Source organism: Acinonyx jubatus, chromosome A3 (assembly GCF_027475565.1).
Source record: "Acinonyx jubatus isolate Ajub_Pintada_27869175 chromosome A3, VMU_Ajub_asm_v1.0, whole genome shotgun sequence".
Classification (NCBI taxonomy): Eukaryota; Metazoa; Chordata; class Mammalia; order Carnivora; family Felidae; genus Acinonyx; species Acinonyx jubatus.
Genome location: NC_069388.1, coordinates 128,317,088 through 128,340,078, shown reverse-complemented (window position 1 = coordinate 128,340,078; position 22,991 = coordinate 128,317,088). Strand labels below are relative to the sequence as shown.

The 22,991-nt window shown below is 42.3% G+C and overlaps 1 long non-coding RNA gene and 1 other non-coding gene across 2 annotated transcripts in view; one reads left to right on the top strand and one right to left on the bottom strand.

Moving 5' to 3' along the window:
* The window catches only part of LOC113604938 (uncharacterized), a 192,714-nt gene that overhangs the window by 1,630 nt on the left and 168,093 nt on the right, over nucleotides 1-22,991 (bottom strand). The gene's annotated exons all lie outside the window — the stretch shown is intronic.
* TRNAR-UCG (transfer RNA arginine (anticodon UCG)) lies at nucleotides 19,584-19,668 on the top strand. The gene has a single exon. It is a non-coding gene; the product is annotated as a tRNA-Arg (tRNA).

The following is a 22,991-nucleotide window of genomic DNA, read 5'->3' as shown; positions in this document are numbered from 1 at the left end:
TGAATCCTGGGACAGCACAGGACATGGTCTGCTTTTCCCAGTGAATGTACGAATGGTGAATGAAACAGTACTGCCTTTAGAGACGACACTGAATTAAATCTTAACTTTGTCAAGTGACAATTATAGGAGCCATAAATGAGACTTCATGTTCCCGAGACATGGTTTCCTCAGGTATAAAGCGAAGCTAATAAAAACTGTCATCAAGGATTATTGCATTAATTAAAATACCATAGGGGCACCTGGGCGACTCAGTTGGTTAGGCCTCCGACCGAGGCTCAGGTCCTGATCTCACAGTTCGTGAGTTTGAGCCCCGCATCAGGCTCTGGGTGGACAGCTCAGAGCCTGGAGCCTGCTTCGGATTCTGTGTCTCCCCCTCTCTCCGCTCCTACCCTGCTCGCACTCTCTGTCTCTCTCTCTCAAAACTAAATAAACATTTAAAAAATAATAACATAAATGGAGCACACGATTTAGGGGTTAGCACACAGTAGGTGCTTAGAACTTGTCAGTTCCCTCCTCCCTCTACCTTCCCTTACGAAAATGCACTGACGTAACACAGATAAGGTAGTTCTCACGATGCCTTGCACCTAAGAAGAAAAATATTCGGCATCACTTTGGTCTGCCCACCATGCATAGCCCAGATGCTGTTGTAGAGCTTTGCTCTTGTATGGCAGCCTCTGGCGAGAACCAACGTAGGTCAATTATCCCATGATCTAGACAGTATTCAAACCCATTTCTCCTAGAACGCTGCATACCTGCGACCTCATTACTCAAGAACCCCAAATCAGCAGGTGCATTCATTTGAATAGAATACAGATATAATTTGCATACAGAGTTGTTCATTTAAATATCCACGAGGGCTGAATCGGCCGCCTGCATGAACGTTTCCGTCAGCTTTTACTTTCCCCTTTAAGATAGCCAGCATCGTTCTCTCTCAACCCAGATACACAGATCGTTTGTACATTTGTTCTGCTTTTTTACTGAAATGCTAACTGCCTCGGGCTTACCAAAAAGTTGCAATTCCCAAGCACTTCACATTCCTTTCTGCCTAGACAAGAGGAAATGACTAGTTTCCCACAGTATGGAATTGTGCTACATGCTTACAGAGTTTAGAAATTTTCTTTCAAGTCACAGGGCATTATGTACATACAGGAGGTGCCTGAGAAGATGACAGGCTGGATACTGAGGCCACTGGGCCTGTTTCCTGTTGGCGATGTAATTCAACCTTTCTACACCACAGGCACTGGTAACAAGGAGCTTGGGCTTTTTTTTTTTTTTTTTTTTTTTTTAGTGGATGGCTTTCCTGCAATTAAAAGCATATGTATGAAGTTGGGAACCAGGAAATACATAGTTTGGTAATTTCTATTTTTCTTTATGGTTCTTTCCTCTAAGATTCAAATATTAAAGCCATAAATTCTCAAGCGGAGACAGGAGGCGCTTTGTGGCTGGAAGCAAACGGACCATCTCGTGGCGGGTACCGGGCTCGTCCGATGCTCAGGCCATCACACTGTTCAGCCTCATGTGTTGTATGCACGGTTGAGACAGCAGTCAGGCAAAGCCAGGCACTAGGAGATAACACTTGGGAGCTGTATCAGCCCCAGTATCCATTCTGGATGGCTTAGAGCACACGCTTTCTTTTCTTTTCTAAATTCACTCAGTTCAGAGGTACAGAGTTCCTACTCTGGCAGGTACTACTGACCAGCAAGCACTGGTTAGGACAAACCAGTGAAGAAACAAAACAAACCATGTGATTCTCCCAAAGAGTCTGATGAGAATCGGAGAGACGACATCTCTTTATTTCACTCATTCTACTTGTAACTGCAACCGCTCTGTCTTCAAAGCTGCATTAGAGGCTTGGGGAGTCTGGGGGCTCAGTCAGTTACATGTCCAACTTCGGCTCAGGTCATGATCTCACGGTTTGTGGGTTTGAGCCCCAGGTTGGGCTCTGTCCTGACAGTTCAGAGTCTGGAGCCTGCTTTGGATTCTGTCTCTCTCTCTCTCTTTCTCTGCCCCTACCCGCCCCCCCCCTCAAAAATCAATGAACATTAAAAAATTATTAAAAAATTATAAAAAAAAAGTTGAGTGACTGTTTTCTGAATTTTCTCATGTCATATAACTAGTATGTTCTAGATTCAGAGGAGAGAAATTAATTCATTTCATGAACAGATGCCTTAAGGAATGAAGGAGTAATTCTCAGAAAATCCCACTGAGAAAGGCAGCACAAGACCCTAGGCAGAGAAACCACCACAGAGATTCCATTCTGTTTTTTTAGGCCTCTGATCTTAGAGACAAGCAAGCATCACCAGACTTTGAAGAGAGTATCTACCATGAAATAAAGAAACCAACCAAAAAAAAAAAAAATAGTAGTTTGGAAAAGACTGAATCTATAAATTCCTCGCAGGACAAAAGATGAGATTAACATCTGCAGAGAGAAAAGTGGGGGGAAATGCAGTCATAAAACAACGATGTGTTTCTCTAAAAAGTTGTTTTTAGATAATTAAATAAAGCTTTGGAAATTGAAAGCATGATAGCAGAAGGAAGAATCTCAAAAGGATTAGATAATAAAACAAGAAAGTGACAAGCAGTTAGAGCAAAAACGTCAAAAGGATAGAAGGTAGAGGTGAGAAAAAGTACAAGGTTGAGTGCAAACGGGCCCCCATCTGAATAGCAGTATTTCCAGAAAGACAGATCAACAGAGGAGAGGAGATCGTCCAAGGAAAAAAACCAGGAAATGATAAGAACTGGTAAGAATTTTCACTTTTTTAAAAATGTTTGTTTATTTTGAGAGAGAGAGAGAGACAGAGAGAGAGACAGAGAGAGAGACAGAGAGAGTGAGTGCAGGGGAGGGGCAGAGAAAGAGGGAGACAGAGAATGCCAAACAGGATCCTTGCTTTCAGCTCAGAGCCCCACATAGGGCTCGATCCCATGAACTGTGAGATCATGACCTGAGCTGAAACCAAGAGTTGGATGCCCAACCAACCGAGCCACCCAGAGGCCCCAATAAAAATGTTCATCTTCATAGTCCCCATCTTACACCAAGCGTAACAGATGAAATTAGACCCAATGACCTTCCCCAATGAATGCTATCTGAGGAGATATCAGAGCTGATGCCAAAGATAAGGGCAGCTTCCATTTAAGGAAAAAAAAAAAAAAAGAAGGTTTCCAAAATGGTACAAGCATCACAATTGCATTGTTTCTTCCTCAGTAATACTGGAAGTTAAAGTCAAGAGTAACTTGAATTTAAAAAAGCAATGTCCAGCCTCGAATTTTCTATCCAAGAAAACTATCAGTTAAATGTTAGCATAAAGTCACCCTCAGAAATCAGGGGTATTTTTGTTTTTTTTTTTTTTCAAAAATGTTACTTGTTACACCTTAGGAAGCTACTAGAGTATGAATTTAAACCCAAGTATAAGAATTAAGACATTTTAAAAGGTAGGGATATCGACATCTTACTTTAGAGCTGCAAAATCAATTAAGAGCTAAAATTGGGTGTCTGGGAGCTAGGAATAAAAATACTTTTTTCTAATAAGCTTTGTAGAACTGCTGAACAATTCCAATTACGTGCAAGCATAATTTTGATAAAAATAAAACTAATTTAAAAGCATTACCCAGGCTAATATAACGAAGCCATCTTGCACATGGCACAGCGTCCATACTTTCACTTTTCTACCTCATTAGCCAACAGTGGGTCCTTGCTAAGTTTGAGTTTCCCAACTCAATAAACGAGAGCACTGGCCCAGGTTAGACCACTTCCAAAGACTCTAAAATGTTATCGGTCGGCTTCATATTTACTAAGACTTCAGTGTAGTCATACGGACGCTGTTTTTGAACATTAAATTTTTTGTCTCTGCTTTTAACCTTTTATTATAAGCATGATATTCGAGCAAGCAGGATCTAAAATGCACCCGCAAGTTGTTCTACTCTTATAAAAACACAGATGAAATGCAGCGCTAGAGGCATAGCTCCCCTCTTCCTTCATTCCAAAAAGGTCAGTACCCCCACCCCCTCCTCCCTCTCCTGGAGAGAATGTCTTTGACTTTTTAGAGAGGGTGAGGCCAGTGGGTGAGCACCAAGAGAATCCTCTCCAGGGTTAGGAACTGGATGCCAGTAGAGAAACATGGCAATTTGACTTACACAAATTTACTTCACAGTGCCGGGTCCACGGTAGACTTTTAATAAGTGCTAGTTTATAGGATCATAAAACATGGCATATATTTTGGAGCAATTGAGAAGAAAATAATCTTCCAGAACACTGGCAGCCATCCTCTTGCTCCCCACGTGACAAAGAGTTGCTCCTGGAAAGAAGCATGTGCTCCCCACTTAGCATCTTGGTAGGGGCTGGTGCCCTGGTGAATGCCTCTGGTTTGCTCTTTTCTCAAACCCTTCACGTCTCTGAACTGGTGCTTTGTGCTTGCGAGTAATCAAAGGAGAATTAAAATCGATATCGGGGATGATGGTTGGTGGGAGTTGGAAACAGGAGAGCTAGGGTTTGGATAGTTTATATGATCCCTCCTTTCTATCGTACACACACTGAACTTAATTAATTTCAAGTTGAAACTGATTTATTTATGTTCATATCTTACAGAACATTCTAGTGAAGTTTCCTTGATTTAGGCCAATTTCTAAGTGCTTTTCTCCTTTTTATTTTAAAAGAAACTTGAGACTCTGTTCCCTATTAAAGAGGAAGAAAGCATCATTGATGTCCAGCTTTCCTCTAGCTACTCTGAATTTGAGCAGATTGTATGACTCATCTTTCCTAGAAATACAACAATGAGATCATCATGTCTGTTCCTTCCCACTCTAAATACAGTTGATTTTGTTTCCTCTATGTTCAGGGATATATATGCATATTTTCTCCCTCCCTCCTTCCCTTCTCCCTCCCTTCCTCCCTTCCTCCCTTCCTCCCTTCCTTCCTTCCTTCCTTCCTTCCTTCCTTCCTTCCTTCCTTCCTTCCTTCTCTTCTGAAAAGCCCTTTGCTTGTTAATACACAAGAGTTTAATCATATAATTGGAACAGCAAAGAGGAAAATGAGCAGAAGTTAATATACTTTTTTTTTTTCAGACAGCTCAATCCCTGTCTCCAAAGCTAAAATTGTATAAATTATGTAAAGAGATATATCTGTATTTTTAAAAATTTTTAAAGTTTATTTATTTTGAGAGAACTAGCAGGGAAGGCACAGAGAGAGAGGGAAACAGAGAATACCAAGCAGTCTCCTCACTGTCAGTGCAGAAATCGATGTGGGGCTCAAAACCGCGAACCCGTGAGAGCGTAACCTGAGCTGAAATCAAGAGTTGGACACTTACCCGACTGAGCCACCCAGGCACCCCATTGTTTTTTTTTTTTTTTTAATACCTCCTATAGTAGAAAACTCACTGCTTCTAGACAGAGGTAGTCATTCTTTTTTTTATTATTATTTATTTAACTTTTTAAATTTTATTTTAGAGATAGAGGGAGAGAAAGAGAGTGTGAGTAGGGGACAGGGGCAGAGGGAAAGAAAAAGAGAATCTTAAGTAGTCTCCACATTCAGCACAGAACCTGATGTGGGGCTCAATCACATGACCCTGGGATCATGACCTGAGTAGAAATCAAGACTCCATCACTCAAACTACTGAGCCACCCAGGTTCCCCAGAGATAGTCAATTCTGCTTTTAGCAATTTCCTTAGATCATTCTTACTTACCTGGACCTAAAATCCGATGACCCATAACCTTTACCTGTTAGTGGTGGTCCTGACTTAGAGAACCAAAAGGGATATGCTAGCTAGGGATCCTGTCTAGCTGATATCCCTTCGGATATTTGTGGACAACGATCATATCACATGATCTGTTCTACTTCAAGTGTAGAATCCATAGAGTATAGTTTACTTCGTTTTAGACATTTAGCTGTGATCCTAGATTAACAATTTGGCCTGAATTAACCAGAAAAGTCTTCAAATACCCTGGTTTTACATGTCTTTAAATTGCCGTTTCACCAAATTGACAAGTTGCTACCGTAAAATAGGCAAAATGTCTGGGTAAATACCTTTCTCCTGAATCACATAGATAATTTGGCATTATTGTTGTGCAACCAGGATCTGCACCATGTTTATTAAAAGAAATGTGAGGATTGCTATTTCTTTAATTTCTTACTGTATTCCTGAAAGATGGTGTCTAAGTCAAATTGCTGCATCAATCCTCATGCAATTCCGTTTTAAGATTCTCATTTATTCATTTTTATTGCTTGTGTGCAAACCAAATTTAACAAAATGCATGGCACTTTTTCTATTTTTCTAGGATATTAATGTTCAAAGACCGCCCTACCAGCATAGTCTCAGGTTCCCCTTGAAATTAGAATTAAAGAGAATGTCAGATTTATCCCCAGCTGCAAAAATAAGGTTGCCCAAGGGAACAAACAGAACAATGGAGAAGAAGAAGAGGAAGAAGGAGGAGGAGTAAAATGGAACAGAGCATTAAGAAAATACCTGAGTATCCCAAATAGGATTCCAGGCGTACATCCATACATGAGGAAGTGCAGAATGCAAAAGAACTTCTAGACATTCAGTCTGGAAAGAATCTTATGATTTCCCATGTAGTTTTAAGAGTATCAGTAAGTTAATTTTCCAGTGAATCTTCTAAGTGCAAAACTTTAGAACTTTAAAAATTAGAACTCACAACTTTAAAGCTAAAATACAAACTAGAGATACAGAGGGCACCAAACTGGGCCAATATACCTTGGCTTGAGATACTATGATGTCATTTATGAGCAGTGTAGCATCGCTAAGAAACTGCCTTTCTAGAACATATTAACCCAGGAGCCTGGCTTTCCAATGCTCCTGGCCTAGTCTGACCATTACAGGGCTCTAAGAGAATTAGAGCCTCAACTAGAGTTTCTACTAAAGGGCTTTCCAAACAGAGGGAACACAAATTTCCAAATACAAGAAGTGCTAAAATGGTAAGTCTGGGGAACTGGAGGTAACCAGATTCTAGGCGGGCCTTAAATTCCCTGCTAAGAACTTGGGCTGTACCCTGTAGAAACCGAAGTATCCTGAAAAGTTTCAGAGTCGGTCCCTGGCCAATGACCAGGTTTGCAAAGCAGAGAGACCACTCGTATGGGAATTCAAGAAGATGAGGTGAAGTGAATGAGGTTATATGGCAACAGCACTGGGGTAAGGAAATGAACACTGTGGCTGAGATGCATGCCATGTGCTATGGAATGTGCACCTTGTCTAATCAAAGAAGACTGCATACTGAAGGCCAAATGTATTCTGAGCATTGAAGTGTGACCCAGGGGGCCCATACTTACTTATTTTCTGAAGTGTCCAGGAACAATAATACACCCTGTACTGTGCCCTGAGTTCCTAGAACTGTTGTATGAACCACTCGATGCATTAATTTCCTGCTTACTCTTCTTGAACCAATCTTCTTCCTTGATCCCGTTTGTCCTGTTTTCCTTCCACTCTTTTCCATACAGTGCCTCACGTGTGGTAACCCAGTTGTCCAGTGATGTTGGGGAAGAGCAGAACCTTAAGACTGCCATCCTTAAGTGGGATCCCCATGCAAAATTCCTCTGGACACGGCCAGGATATTTTCTGCTCTCTCTCCTCAAACCTGTTACCTCCCACACATAGCAAAATGTGCCATATACTTACTCTTCCAGTTCCTCAAAACAGCTATCACCACACTTCCCAGAACACTTTTCTAGAAAACTTGTTTGGCATTGATTCAGCCTCAGCTTATCCATCACTGATGGGCTTACAGATTTAAAAAAAATGGACTGTCAGAGGTTGGGCAAAACGGAACTTGGTTTTTCCTCTTAGACTGGGATGTTACCATGAGAATTAGATGAGCTGGATGTTCTCTGTGGCCTCTTCTAGATACAGTCTCTTCTTCTCATTGTGCCTCAGGACACTGACTTACATTCTTCACCCTCAACTCCTTTGACTTCTAACTTTAGGTTGACTTCAGGCAACCAGAGAACCTGGCAGGATATTGGAGGCTGGAGAAGAGAGGTCTGAGGATTTATCCTCACATCACCTGCCCCCATCGGGACAGTGGTGTGAAAGTAGGTACATCTCTACCAATGCCCACCCCCTACTGGGCAGCCCTTCTTCCATGGCTCCAGCTATCTTGGGCTCTGTAATTGTACTTCCCCCTCTCATCCTTCCAGGCCTAAAGGCAGCACCTGCTCCCAGTAAGGATGAAGACCGTGGTTATAACTTCTTGGTTCTCTGGACACTGTTTACACCTGTATATACAAGCCTTTCATTAAACAGCCTTTGCTTCGTTCTTTGATCCTGTTTTCTACTGAGACCCTGATTGCTACAGCACCTCCAGATGTTGCAATGGTAAGAAAACAAAGTTTGGGGGAAAGCACAGGTACTTGATGTTTTTGGAATTATATTGGATTCAGAGTAATTAGACCTAAACTCTATTCCAAGTTCCGCCACATACTGGCTTTGTGTCCTTGGCAAAGTCGATTAAACTCAACTTTCTCATCTGCAAAATGCGGGATACTACTTAACTTCTCGCCTCATTATATAAATTAAATTCCAAAAGGCCTAATATAGTCATCTGCTGCTTTTTCTTGAATTTCCATCTCGTTCAGTTTTTGTGAATATTTTACAAATAACGAATATAGGGGTCGTTCCCACTGTTTATCTTTCCCAGCCAGACTCCTAATATCTTCTGGGTTCACTTTCCTTCCTTCTTCACTTTCCTTCCTTCACCTCCAAAACCCCAAAAGCAACAGCACTGTAAGCAACAGCATTGGAGTCCAAGCCCTGGTCTACTGAATTCAGTATCTGAGCTTGCGAGGACCACCCAGGCTGGGAGTGGCCCACGGTAGGGAAAATCTGTTCCATCCACCCCCACCTTCCTCATGCCCATCAATAAACCCTTTCTTTATGCTCACTTTTCTGAGATGCAATTAAGCTACTTGGACCAAGTACCTTGTTTAACTTTAAGATTTGCCTAAGTATTTTGGGAGCTTTTACAGGAATGCCTTTTCTGGCTGCCCCCAGGGTGCACCAAGAAGGGTTTGTGCCTAGAAGCTCCCTGTCCTAGATTTCTCCTCCGCTATTTTATTTATTTGGGAAAGTTGAGGGAAGGAAAGCCCAACAGTGTCTCAAATGAAGAAGTCATTTAGTAAGAATTCCTTTTATTGCCGATGGGCCGGATTGGATAAGAACAGATTTCCATAATGGGGAAGACTTAAACCCCTTTGGGACCTCGGTATCCTCAACCGTTCTGAGTATTGGCTTTCTCATTTGGAAGATGAAAACAATGTGTGCCCCGACGAGGAAGTCACCAATAGCGAAGGACTTTGAGAACAATAAGACATCTAGTGGCACCTCATAAGCCCCCACAGAAAGCTTTCTTTTCACAGTATGTGGTTTTTTTAACGTTCATTTTGAGCCCCTGTTCTACAGTTGAACTGTTTCTACCGACTTTCCACTAGACATTGACTCTTGGTAATCATCGTGTTCACTATGCATAAATGACTTGGTGACTTAGATTATATCAAAGATTATCAATTAAAAAAATGAGCGATTCGTTCAGAAGCCATGTGCAGCCAGGAAGCCAGGTTTGGGTGTTCGGTCCCCATTTAGTAAGCTGAGTGAAATGGTACAAATAATGATGGAAATAATAGCTATTACTTACAAGGAGTTTACTTGGTTCAGGCACGGTTGTAAACACCATACATATTTAGTGCATGGTATTTTCATAACAAAGCTATGAAATAGCTACATTAACCCCATTAACAGGCGAGAAAACTGAGACATCAAGTTCAACTTGCCCAAGGGTTGCGGACTGAATAACCTACCTCCTGCAAAATAAAGACATCCACGTCCCGATTCCTGGAACTTGCAAATATGTCTCCTTACCTGGCAAAAGGGACTTTGCCAATGTGATGACATCAAGGGTCTTGAGACAGGGAGATGATTTTAGATCAGCCAAGTGGGTCAAATCTAATCCCAAGGAGTGGGGCAGGGGGACGGGAGTTAGATGTATTCCATGATGGGAGTGGCAATACAGGGCAGAGTGAGGCAGGACCATGATGTAAGCAGCCTCCAGGAGCTGGAAAAAGCAAAGGAAGTTCGCCCCGGGATCTTCCTGAAGGTGCTGACACCTTGATTTTAGCCCACTGATGCTGATTTTGGACTTCTGACCTCCAAGACTATACGAAAAGTGATTTGTGTTGTTTAAGCCACTATGTTGCTGATGATCTGTTTGTTAGGAGAGCAGTAGGAAATGAATACATCAAGTGACTCTCCCCAGGTCACACAACCTACTTTGAGTGGGCACGGAGGGAGCTTGAATTCTAACCAAGGCAGTTTGATTCCAGAATCTTCCCATGTAACCACCATGCATCGCTTCTTTCTGAATTTGTTACCTAATACTTAATTAACACGAATCACAATGTCTACCTCACAGAGCATTTGCGATCATTATTACAGGTCCAGAGACATGTTGCGGCCGATTGAAAAAAGTACGGTCACAGTGTTTTGCAGCTCCATTGATAAAGAAACGGCACCTCTTTCCTCAGCCCTGGAATCTGGGCTCCCCGTGACTTGTTTTGGCGAAAGTGATGTTATAGCTTCTGTGCTTACATCTTGGAACGTCCCTGCCATCATATAAACAAGCTCAGTCTGGTCTACTGGAGGAAGAGAAGCCAAATAAAGAGAACCAAGGAGCTCGGCGAACTGCCAGCACGAACTGCCAGACCTGTAAACGGGCCCATTTTGGGTAGTTTTGCCCCAGCTGAACCTCTGCCTCGTTGCAGACACACGATGAAGCCCGGGCGAGGACGAGAACTGTCCAACCAACCCGCAGAATCATCAGAAATAATAAACTCATTGTTGTTATTGCACTATGTTTTAGGGTGATTGGGTACAGAGCAATAGATAACTGATATACACGTAAAGTGCATGAAATAGAATTCATTTTCCCCCTTTAGAGGAAGAAAATGTTCAATTCCTGAAAAGCCAGTTTCCAAAACAGCAGCAAACATTGATCTGATGCTGGCTGAAATTAATTTCCTCTTTCAATTCCAGGTCCCGGAAATATATTAAGAAGACAAAGTTAATGTCTACAAGGGTGCTAGGGACCTCATGTATTTAATTTTCTCAGTAACCCAGTCACAATCCTCATTTTAAGATGAGGAAATTGAGGCCCGGAGAGACTGAGTCTCTTGTCTGAGGTCATGGAGCCAGAAAGAAGCAGAGAAGTATTTACAACCTAGATCTGCCTGGCACGAAAGTGCATTCTTTTTCCAAACTCAGCTGAAAGTGTTCTCAGCAGTCCCTGTAGACATCATTTTGCTCTTGTAAATGTGTCCGGCTAGTTTTCATCAGTGAGTGGAAAATAGCCAAGATATGATATTCTATGAAATCTCCCTTAACACTCAGAATCTACTGGTAATGGTTGCCAGGCAAAATATCTTATGCCCAAATTGCCTGTCTTATAAGACATTAAAACAGTTTTAAAGAGTCTTCTCCTCTCAACAGGCATTATATTGTTAGCTTTGCCCTTCTCTCTCTCTCTCTCTCTCTCTCTCTCTCTCTCTCTCTCTCTCCCTGTCCGTCTCTCTGAAATGCAATGTGAAAAACATCTATATCTTAAATAGAAAACTGACCCTGTAATTTACAACTGGAGACTCCAAAAAATTGGAGAAGGGGAAGGTACAGTGGACACGGTCCATTATCACTGCAGAATGCATTTGGAAGCATGCACGCACAGAACATGGGGAAGAAAAAGAAAAAACCTTCTGGCTGTTTTCTGTCATTTTCCTTGTCTTTCATTTTTGTCTTGTCACTATTTTCAATCAAAGGGAGTGTGCGAGAAGCACATTGGCCTGGGTTCAGGAAAGAATGGAAGTCTAGCTAAGAAATAAGAACATAGCTATTATAGCAAAAGCTACTTAGAATCCACTCAACATAATAAACTTACTCATTAATCATTTCATTAGGTAGACTACTCTTGAATAACGTTTACATATTTTTATCTTAGGAGAGTGCTGCATGTTAATTACAGGAAGACTTTCAAAGGAAGTAAATAAGGGTAAAAGTTACCCATAGTTCCAACATTTAGAGCCGATTATCCTCAACGTGTTGGTATCTTTCTCTCTAGCTTTTAAAAGGATATTTTGTGTACCTTTTTTTTTTTTTTTTACATTTGGGAGATAATTTGGCATCCTTTATATTTTTTATTACAACACAAGCTTGTATGTTTATTATGAACTTTTTTGAGAGAGAGTGCGAGTGGGGGGAAAGTGCAGAAGGAGAGAGAGAGAGAGAGAGAGAGAGAGAGAGAGAGAGAGAGAATCCCAAGCAGGCTCCACGCTCAGTGCAGAGCCTGACACAGGGCTCAATCCCCTGACCCTGGGATCATGACCTGAGCCCAAATCAAGAGTCGGACACTCAACCGATTGAGCTACTCAGGGGCCCCCTTATAAATTTTCATAGAGATTGGTAGTTTTCAGCATGGGCTGCTGCACTTCTTTGCCTGAGGATGTTAGAGTTGTGTGAGGATGCTCTTGGCTGTAGCACTGACTGAGGATACGGCCAGCACTTAGCACCAGAAGGCCGCAAATGCTAACCCTCTTGTCGTGCACAAGAATTCCCACTGCAGTGCTCTCCATGTCTCCGTTGAGGGACACTAGCTATAAGCTCTAATCACGGTTGCATAACTCATTCCTGGTTAGTGGGGACACGAAACGACACAGTCACTTTGGAAGACAGACCGTCATAGGCTTCCTAAAGCCAAACATGGTCCTACCATACGATAAAGCAATTGCACTCCTGGTATTTACCCGACTGATTTAAACATGTACATTGGCACAAAAACCTGTGCGTGAAGATTTCTAGTAGCTTTGCCCACAATCATAAAAACTAGAAATGACCGACATGCCCTTCAATAGGAAAACAGGTAAGGAAGCAGTGGTTCATCCACACACAGAATACTATTTGGTTTTAAAAGGACTAAGCTAGCCAGTCACACAAAGCTATAAATGAGTCTCAAATGCATACTGGTAAGTAAAGAAACCAACCTGAAAAGGCTACACAGTGTCTAATTGCGTTGATTTGACGTTCTGGAAAAGGAGAACTCTGGGGACAGTGAAGACCACTGGTTTCCAAGTTGGCAGAGGAGAATTCCTCAGGGGGTGAAACTATTCTGCATGACGGGAAAATGGTACACGAAGGACACCATGCATTTGTCAAAAGCTATTGAAATTTACAGCACCAAGAGTGGACTTTCATGTAAACAAATTAAAAGAAAAATACTTATCAGAATGAGGCATCCAGGGATGGAATGTGAACTCTGATAAAGTAGCATAACTATATCACAAACGAATGAAGTCACTTTACTGAAGAGGGTGGAAGATGTGTGGGCCTGGCACTTTGAAGATAAGTGGTGTCTGTAAGGCTAAAAGTACGGGGGACAGTATAAAAGCACTGTAGTCTGGCTGATAACACTGTTTCTCATGGGGTACAGATGAACAGTTCTGATGTCACTGTCCAGATATGCTAGAATTGAATGAGCCTAGACCATCCTATGGCTTCAGAGATGGAGACAGAGGGGGAGAGGAAGGAGGGGAAGGGGTGGGGAGGGGGAGGGGTGGGGAGGGGAAGGAGGCCAAGGAGGGAGAGGAGGAGGGGGAGGAGGAGAGAAGAAGAAGGAGGAGGAGGAGGAGGAGGAGGAGGGGAGGAGAAGGGGGAGGATGAGGAGGGGGAGAAAGAGGAAAAAGGTCAAGGGTGCGTCAAAGGACACAAAACCCAACTGTGGGACTACCGATACCAAAGCTGGAACAATCTGAGAAACTAAATAAAGTGGTAGTATTTTATAAACCAAATAGTCTCTCCTTCCTGATTTTTAAAATTAATTTTCTTTTAACTTATTACTTACATTTACTTTATCATTTATATTTTAGTTAATATTTTTAAGTTCATCTATTTATTTTGAGAGAGAGAAAAAAAGTGTGCGTGAGTGGGAGAGGGGCAAAGAGAGACTGGGGGGGGGAGAGAGAGAGAATCCCAAGCAGGCTCCGTGCTCAACAGGGAGCCCCACACAGGGCTCAATCTCATGAACCGTGAGAAATCAGGAGTCGGACACTTAACCAACTGAGCCACCCAGAACCCCTTTAATTATTATTTTAATTTTAAAATTTATTTATATCAGTATGCACTCATGGATGTATAGCCATACAAATACATGTGAATAGGCAACTGAATAAATTAAAATCATGAAGGAGAGACAAATCCCCCATAGAGAGATATTCCAAATCATTTCTGTCCATACTCTTACCCTCGGGGAGGCGGAACGTAACTCCCTGCTCCTTCAGCATAAACTACACACAGTGGCTTCCTTTCAGAGTACAGAGCAGAAAACGAGGCAGATCATCTTCAAGTGGAAAAACCTAACCAACACTACCCCAACTGGATAATCAAGAGCACCATGGACAATGATGAGTCCCGTTGAGGGAAAGCGCCCTTGATATGAAGTAACGAAAGTGACTTGCTCTCCACATCTCAAAGTCCAGTCTGATAATGAGAAAAAAAAAAAATCAGATAAATCCCTACTGAAGGGTGTTTTACAAAACACCTGACTAGCACTCCCGAAAACTGTCAAGATTATCAAAAATAAGGAAAGTCTGAGAAACTGTCATAGCCAAGAGGAACCTGAGTAGACATGACAAGTAAATGCATGTAATGTGATATCTTGGATGGGATCTTAGGAAAGAAAAAAAATAGGTAAAAACTGAGGACAACAGAATAAAGTTGGACTTAAGATTATAATAAATATCCATGCTTGCTTATAACTGCGACAAATGTACCATATGGATAGAAGATGGTAACAACAGAGGGAACTGGGTGTGGTTAAATGGAAATTTTCTATACTGTCTTTATGATTTCTGTAATTCTAAAACTATTCTCAAAATTTAAAGAGTTTCCTCAAAAATTCAAGCTCAAGGAGGCAATATGACTATTGGCATGGTTTTGATAAAGAGGAGGTATCCGTCCCAAGTGGCATTTTGTAAATGTTGTAAATGCTTCTGTCGTCATAATAACTGAGGGGACGTGACTTGAATTTTGTGCACCAAACAGGATTGTCAGATGTCCCGCAGTGTGAAGGATGGTCCTGAACAATGACTGGACTTTGAATTCCTCTGGCTATTCGTGTAGGCAAAAACAAACAAAAAAACTACTTATAGCTATCTGTGCATAAAACTCACCTTAATTTACATACGAATACAGAATCTGTTTTCATGATATTGATATGCAATATAGAATACATTTCTTGTATATACTGACAGGAGATTGTAAATTCTTTACTTTGGAAGTTTACAAAGACCTGTTTACTATATTGTAAAATCACGTGACCCCAAATCTCTGATAATGACGTTTTAATGTCTAATTACAAAACACGGAAGTGCGTAGCTATCACGCACGCCGCGATTGTACACATACACACACGTAACTAATGCACTGTCTCTCAGGGTATTTGTTACCAGGTAATTACATCTTGAAACATCTATTATCTTATTGCAAGTTTCTTTCATTTCTCCACTCTGTTACATGGAAGAATGCTATCTGCTTTTTGAAAATTTGTGTGCAGGTAGGTTATGCAATTAACGAATTTATTTCCAGATGGTATAGAGCAAGCATTCAACTATTTGTTACAAAACAGGGACATTCGGATCCGACACGGTTGAGAACCACTCACATTATAAATAGACTTAGGATGGAGTGTGTAACAGACTGCTAATTGTGTATCAAAAATTTGAGCTGCCTTTATTTTTTTTTAATGTTTATTTATTTTTGCGAGAGAGAGTGTGTGTGAGCAGGGGAGGCAGGGAGAGAGGGGGACAGAAGATCTGAAGCAGGCTCCACGCTGACAGTAACGAGCCCGATGTGGGGCTCAGAGATCATGACCTGAGCCGAAGTTGGACACTCAAATGAACTGAGCCACCCAGGCGTCCCTGAGCGACCGTTCTATAGCATACGGTTGTTTCTGGGAAGTTGACACCCAGCCTGGAACTACATTTGCAAACTTCTTGCCACCACCCGAGACCATGTGACTAGCTGTCAGCACTGTAATATTGTAAGGCAGGTAAGCTTTCTCCGTCTTCCCTTCCCTGGTTAGAAGCAGGGGACTCCACAGACGTGAAGGATGGATCAGCCACGAGCTAAAAAGAACTAAGTCTCAGAAGTAAGAAAATGAGTCTCCGGCCACCAGAAACACCCATTTTGACTGTTCAGGAGGGAGAATTAACCGCGATGTCACTGAAATTTGGGGGATTTTTGTTAGAATAGCCAGCAAAACTAAACGAATACACAGGCTGCCAATTTCATGATTCACTCATGTAAGCAAGTCATTTTCAAGACTAGGTATTTTTTTTCGATCTGTAAAAAGAGGCTAAATATAGTAATAGTCACATAGGGTTGTGAGGTTTATATGGGATCATACTCAGAAAACGACTTGCACTTTATAAGCCCTGATTCAGTCTCTTTGTCCACTGCTGTTCTTTTTCTGACTTATCTATTTATCCACCTGCCGTCCAACTTGTAACATCCACGAATAAACTCCTCGACCTCAATACATAACTATGGCAGATCGTGACCAGGGCTCTGAAATGGTTCTACTCCAGAGACCACCACGTTATATCCTCTTTCTCCTCTTTCTTTGTCTTAAATACGCCATTTCAAAAACGCACAACCTTTGCTTTCTCTCCGGAGCAAGTTTACAAACCAGAAACTCTGTTGGATATTTTGCTTAATTCACTCATCAGAAAAAAAAAAAAAATTACTGTTTATTTCTGCATGAAAACTGTAATTACTGCTAACACGTATCACATTTTCCCAAACTGGAGAATTTGCAAATTCATCAAGTGTGGATGTGGGAGAAGTTCAATGTTCAAATCCTGTTTGAACCCCTTGCATAAGTTCCCGAAGGGCCCTCCGGGCTTTGCATTTTTGCATTTGATAAAAACGTAAGCATTTGTTTAAAAACCGTGGAGAAGCTATGTATATAGAAATGTAGCAACTAACCTCAGTGGATGTGTCAGCCATTCACTGTTCATTCAGGACCACGGCCCACAGACCCAAAGTACATGGGACAAACCTTTTCCCCAAATGCCATGCTTCCCGTAGGCAAGAGTTGCAAGTCTTTTCAAATAGCGTGCTTTGTTTCCAAATAATACTTTCAGTACTTCCCAGATTACCCAGTTTTGAAGACGCAGAGAAGTTGCCAAAATCTGAGGAGTCTGCATATCTGGTCAAACAGTTTTATGTTCTTGTAGCTTATCACAAAGAGTATTTCTCTGCACGCCATGGAAACGACAACTGAATTTATTCATATGAATTACATGGGAGCAAATAGTTCCAGTGCATGTTAAGAATTTTTCTAAAGCACTGACTCGATCATTTCTTCCCCATGTTAATGATCTACAATGGTACATTGTTGCCTAAAGAAATGTTTTCAAAATATGATGGGTCAAGAATGTCTTTGAACAACTCACCACAGTGTTGTCTCTTCCCCCCCAAACTGCCTCTATGGAGACAAATATGTGGCATTTTAGATGCCTCATGGACATCAGACATCAGCACGTGGACCCAAGTTTCAGACCATCTGACTTTTAGGATAAAGGATCATCTGCTCAGACTGTTAAACAATCTACCCCTTGACTTTGCCTCCAGGCCCTTCTCCCTCGGCTCTGCCCTACACCCCCTTCACATCCACAGTCCCACAGTCAGGCTCCTTAACAGACCCAGCACGTTCATGCTTCTGTGCCTTTGCACCTCCTATTCTCCTTGACCTTGAGAAACCACCCTTTCTGCACCATCCATCTGATTCATCGGTTGTCCTTCAAAATGTTAGTGCAGATGCCATCTCCTCTAGGAAATCTGGTTTTCTTTCTACCTTCTCTGTGCCCCAATCATATAGTCCGTGCACCTCTACGATAGCGCCCATCACCCTGCATTAATTCTGCCTCTTCCTGCGAAGAGACTGAGTTCCGCTGATAATGGCATCTCTAATCTCTACCATGAGGCCTGATATAAACAGAGGTGGTCAATAAATGTTTGTATACTGAGTGAAGGAATGAATAAATGAATGCCCTTCTTTCTATTTTAAAGACAGAGAAAACTAAGCGTAAATCTTGACAACTGAAACAAATTGCTATGGCCAGTAGTTACAGCAAGGTGTTAGGGTGCTTCACCCACAGGCAGCAAGTGCCAAGCAAATTCGATTAGTTTATTTCAGATCGGTCAGAGGCTGGGTCAAGAGATGGGAACACGAGCAAAGTGCCTATGCTAGATCAAGGCATAGTGGCCAGTAAAATTGTCTGGTGGAAAACGAATAACAACTTTAATGGCTTTCGACAGAATTTTATGAGATGGAAACATACTACAGGCGGACTTGTTGAAAACAAACATGCGAACCAACAGAAAACACAGACACACACACATACAAACCTAATAAGCAGAAAGGCTGAGCTAGAGCCCCAGGAAAGGACTGTGTCGTTTATCCTCATTGGGATGTACAAGCTGGAGAATAGCACGTATGTTTCACAGATCGACCTCCCCCACTGATGAGAGAGCGAGAACATGCAGGTAGAGCAGGTTCCCCAGCTCTACACCCCTCCCCTCTGTCACACCTCCAGCCCCTCTGGTCTGGTGCGCCCATCCAGCTCTCTGGCGCGTGACTCCCACTTCAAAGGCTGATGAAGAGGGTTGGTGAGCGCAGCCAAGAAGTCAGAGGGCCTGAACTCCTGTGCGCTCTGCAACTTCCTTGCCGTGGGACACTGGGTAGGTTACTCACACGTGTAACCCTGTGTTTCTTCATCTTTCAAGCTGGGCCATCCGTGCCTCCCTTCATTGAAGTGCAAGAGGGAGAAAACGGAAGTTCTTGTGCACACCAGGTGGCACTGTGAACATTTCTTACATGGTATGCAGTTGTTTGCATCCACGTACGTGTCTTCTACGGAAATGCGAGCTCCTTGATGGCAGGAGCAATTCTTACTTATATTTACTTTCTGAGAGCCTGGAATACGATAGACAATTAGTTCTCGCTCGCTCGCTCTCTCGACAGACAGTAAATCTCAGTTTGCAAGCATAATTTGTTCCAGAAACATGCTTGTCATCCAAAGCATCTGTACATCAAAGCGAATCTTAAGAACCATTGGCTAAGTTGTGATCATGTGACATTCCACGTCACCTACGACTCGTACGGCAAGACAGCACTGATTTATCAAGTGAAGATTTATTGGAAATGTTTGCTCACCTTGCAGAACACTCCCAGAACAAGTTCCTCGCAATCCAAAGTTGTTACTGGTAGGTGCACTTTTATGCTAAAACGAATTCTTTACTATGATAGTTCCTGGAGGGTAAGCTGTGAAAAAAAAATAAAGAATAAACCACGGTCTATCGGTGCCTAAGAAGATTGGCATCTGTCTATGCAGATAAGGCGTAGGCTACACGGAAGGCACTAGCATCAATGAGTTCTCCTGATACGGAGTGGGAGATATTTATTATGGTAATTGAACAAAGTGAAATTCTAGCCCCTGTTCATACACAGTTTTTCACACACCTTTATAAGCAAATGGAGGGGCGCCTGGGTGGCTCAGTCGGTTGAGCGCCTGACTTCGGCTCAGGTCATGATCTCACAGTTCGTGGGTTCGAGCCCCGCGTTGGGCTCTGTGCCTGGAGCCTGCTTCAGATTCTGTGTCTCCTTCTCTCTCTGCCCCTCCCCCGCTCATGCTTGGTCTCACTCTGTTTCTCAAAAAAAATAAAGGTAAAAAAAAATTTAAAAAAAAAAGCAAATGGAGAATATCTTCCAATGACAAAAACTTCCTACATTTATCAAACGTGTTATTGTTTCACTTCATCAGGCAAACTATATGAATTTGACTTTAATCCACTGGATGGAAGTTCTTTGAATTCCAAACACAAATACAGAAGCACAGTTATTAGTTTAGCTGAAACATCTGTTTCCAACTTCCTGAAAGGAAAAGGAGAGGTTGCCAATGTATATACATATTTGAAACAGGGCTCGTACTGCACACATGGATACAATATGCATTTGTAAAAATTTTCCAAGCGGCCTAATGTCCCACTTGGTGAGGAGAATAAGATGATGGAAGCATGTGATATAGGAAAATGAGTAGGTAGAACAACATTCCCACTAACAATTCTAGTTTCTAGGAGAGAACGCCAAGGTCACCGCTTAATGGACAGCACCAACCAGATTCTGGCCATTGGATCTGATGCTTACCTGTGGGTAATGTACCTCCGTGAAGGATGCTATCTCTCAGAGAAGGAGAGGGTCTAGTTGGAGTGTGTGTGTGTGTGTGTGCGCGTGTGTGTGTGCGCGCGCGTGTGTGGTGGGGGCAGGGGGAGGTGGTGAGTTTGGATACAACACTTCACAATTCTGAATTCTGGCCCATCTTCTGTCACTAATTTTCTCTCTGACTTTGGGAAAGACACTTCATTATTCCATCCTTTAGGGTCTCAATTAATGCATCTGTAAAACGAATCTGCAAAAGTGCCAGGCAGGGGGTCAAGACTTCTGGACTCCAGACCTCTTGAAATCATTACATTCTTTAAGCCAACCAACAAGCAGTCACCAGCAGTGAGATTGCAACTCCAATTTCCTAAACAATGTCCCAGCTGTCTTGTCAGGTTTATCACCTGGCACTTAATAAATCCCAACCTTTTCCCCACTCTAGGCATGAGGGGTGTGGGTTAGCACAGAGGTTGATGAAAGCAATCACACCCTCTTCTAAAGGCTCCTGCTCGACACTGATGCCCCAAACCTGCATGAGCCGAATAGAGAGGAAGGTGAGCTGAGAATCAAAATCTGCCAGGTGCGACGCTACCTGAGAGAGATGTTTTGGATGGAGATTTATTGATGCGATGACAAGGGCGAGCAATTTCCTGGAGAAGATGAAGCCAAACAAAATACAAAGTTAGAGCATCCTAAGAATTTTTGGTGGAACCTAAATCTGGTCCTATTAATGCGCTGAGTGACAGGACAGACCGAAAAGGATCTTAATCCTGTATCCTGCCGTGCTTCTCAGGTGCGATATCGTAAAAAGCGCTGCTAATGGATGAATTAATTAATACGGAGACATGTTACCTAACAGCTCTGAGCTTTCATTTTTTTTGTCTATGATAAAGAGAGAGTAACAGTTACCTTACTCTTAGGTGTTAAATCAAACCAGTAAATGAAAGCTCCAGCACAGTACCTCTGTTGCACAGCAGATTAGGAATCGTTAGCTTCACTGTGCTACAAAATCACCATTGAAAAACAATTCCTTTTAACGAGATGTCATCTACGATCCGTCTGCTTTTCCGGACCTCGGCTGCCTTTTCTTACTGTGCCTCCTAGTGGCATCAGACACTCAGGTGTGCCTGGTATCTGCTGGTCAGATTTTAAAGTTCAAAATGATATCCTTAAACGTGGAATCCTGAGATCTATTTCTTTGTGTTTATCTGGCTCTGAGGTTACTCACTTACAGGCATCAGATTTTCTCTGGGTTTGCTGCTACTGTCCAGGAACGAAGACGCTTCAGATGAAGAAATCGAGACGGAGAGAGTGGCAAGAAGAGTCATGGGGGAAAGGTACAGATCCACCTACAACATGGCTGATCTGGGGTAAGCAGAGGTGACGCCTGTCAGCCAGCTCAGAGGGAGGTGGGAGTCAGTGAGATGCCTTAGGTGGGTTCAGGGGCTGGTGAAGCTGGGGGTGATCAAGCTTCACGAATCGTTTCAGAGCACTGGGGAGCCACAGAACACCGGGAAACAAAATCCTCTAGGATTTTCACTGTCTCTTTCCAGAAAGTTTTGCCAAGCATTCGAAGCAACTTATGGCTTGTGATCCAAAGAGGGGCTCGTGGTATTAGGAATTCCCTATAAATGTTGATAGACATTTGAAGGAAATAGGGCACAAACATATTCTGTGTAGCTCCCAGTACAGAAAAAAAAGAATGAATGGGTGGAGGTTTGGGGGAGAATAATCTCAGATGAATCTAACACAGTTTCAGAGACAGCACATTGTCTGACAATGGGGTGGGTTGTTTTAAAAGATATTAAGCTCAGTGTAATTACTCATTAATTTAGCCAGGAAGCCAACAAATTCAAATATTACACTAAAGTTGAAATAGATGCTCTAATTGGTTCTTGGCAACTTAAGAGTTCTAATGTTCTTGGCTCTTTCTAAAAATGAATAGACAGTACCAAAGAGAGTTGTTAGGAGCCTTTGTTGGTTCCCACATTCTTTTTGGGTGATACATATTTTCAGGGTTTCAGCTAACACCAGATCTCTTGCATGTGGGTTGCCCCTGGCTAGCTGATCCTTACTGGGCTTCTCCACAAGGGTGTCCCACACGCACTTCAAACAACATATCAAAGTAAACATGTGACTGATGCTAAGAAATGGCTCCCATCATCCCCATGATGCCCTTCTAACAGGGCTGGAAAACCCTCAGACTGAATTTCCCAACATTCCTACAATTGCAGTCACAGATGTGAGACAAGTTCAAATGTTGGAATCGATGATGCGTGGAATTTCCCGAGAGGCAGGCGAATGAATGTCTTTTTCTCATGTAGGAAGTTGACCTGTGATGCCTCAGTTTGGGAGCAGCTTCTTGAGCCCTTCTAGGAATTGTGCAAGAGCCTTTATGAAGTCTTTTTTTTTTTTTTAAGTTTAACTCGATAGCATGGATTCTATATATTCCATCCAAACCCTGATTAATGTACTATTAAGATCATATTTCACACTGCCTCTGAACCTGCTTCTTTCCATGTATTCCTTGCCTTGCTAAATGGCACCACCAACCATATACACCCACCCATCCAACTGGGATATTGACTTTCAAGACTCAAATCTCACTCCATTTCCCCACGAAGACCTTTCCTTACTGCTCTCCATTGTGGATGTGACCACTCCTTTCTTTGGGCCAACTGGCCAGACTCGTACCATAGTTTTACAATCATCCCATTTGCTCCCATTTCACTAC